This window comes from Triticum dicoccoides, chromosome 1B (assembly GCF_002162155.2).
Source record: "Triticum dicoccoides isolate Atlit2015 ecotype Zavitan chromosome 1B, WEW_v2.0, whole genome shotgun sequence".
In the NCBI taxonomy this organism is placed as follows: domain Eukaryota; kingdom Viridiplantae; phylum Streptophyta; class Magnoliopsida; order Poales; family Poaceae; genus Triticum; species Triticum dicoccoides.
Genome location: NC_041381.1, coordinates 167,277,971 through 167,279,473, shown reverse-complemented (window position 1 = coordinate 167,279,473; position 1,503 = coordinate 167,277,971).

The following is a 1,503-nucleotide window of genomic DNA, read 5'->3' as shown; positions in this document are numbered from 1 at the left end:
GAAGAAGAAGAAGAAGAAGAAGAAGAAGAGGAAGAAGAAGAAGAGGAAGAAGAAGAAGATGAAGGAGAAGAAGAAGGAGAAGAAGAAGAAGAAGAAGAAGAAGAAGAAGAAGAAGAAGAAGAAGAAGAAGAAGAAGAAGAAGAAGAAGAAGAAGAAGAAGAAGAAGAAGAAGAAGAAGAAGATGATGAAGAGTGAGGGAGTTCCGGACTACGGGGTGTCCGGATAGCCGAACTATCATCATCGGCCGAACTCCAAGACTATGAAGCTACAAGATTGAAGACTTCGTCCCGTGTCCGGATGGGACTTTTCTTGGCGTGGAAGGCAAGCTTGGCGATACGGATATGTAGATCTCCTACCTTTGTAACCGACTCTGTGTAACCCTAGCCCTCTCCGGTGTCTATATAAACCAGATGGCTGTAGTCCATAGGACGAACAACAATCATACCATAGGCTAGCTTCTAGGGTTTAGCCTCCTTGATCTCGTGGTAGATCCACTCTTGTAACACACATCATCAATATTAATCAAGCAGGAAGTAGGGTTTTACCTCCATCAAGAGGGCCCGAACCTGGGTAAAACATCGTGTCCCTTGTCTCCTGTTACCATCCGCCTAGACGCACAGTTCGGGACCCCCTACCCGAGATCTGCCGATTTTGACACCGGCATTGGTGCTTTCATTGAGAGCTCCTCTGTGTCGTCACCGATAGGCTCGATGGCTTCTTCCATCATCATCAACGACGCAGTCCAGGGTGAGATCTTCCTCCCCGGACAAATCTTCGTATTCGACGGCTTTGCACTGCGGGCCAATTCGCTTGGCCAACTGGAGCAGATCGAAAGCTACGCCCCTGGCCGTCAGGTCAGATTTGGAAGTTTGAACTTCACGACTGACATCCGCGGGGACTTGATCCTCGATGGATTTGAGCCACAGCCGAGCGTGCCGCACTGTCGCGGCGAGCATGATTTAGCTCTGCAGCCGGACAGTACCCTGGAGGCCGCACTCGAAACTGCTCCGATCTTCAATTCGGAGCCAGCTGCGCAGATCGAGGACGGATGCCTAGACACCGCCTCGGAGGCTGCAACCTCTACGGCGATAGAGCCGAACACTGACTTTGTCCCTCATAAAGCTCGTGACTCCGAGGTGCCGGACTCCTCGCCGGACTCCGATCCTCCCGCGCCCCCCCCCCCGATCGAATCCGATTGGGCGCCGATCGTGGAGTTCACCGCAGCGGACATCTTTCAACACTCACCTTTCGGCGACATCTTGAGTTCGCTAAAGTATCTCTCGTTATCAGGAGAGCCCTGGCCGGACTGCGGTCAGGACGGTTGGGATGCGGACGACGAAGAAATTCAAAGCCCACCCACCACCCACTTGATAGCCGCTCTCGACGATTTAACCGACATGCTAGACTACGACTCCGAGGACATCGACGGTATGGACGACGATGCCGGAGACGACCAAGAACCAGCGCCTACGGGGCACTGGACAGCCACCTCATCATATGACA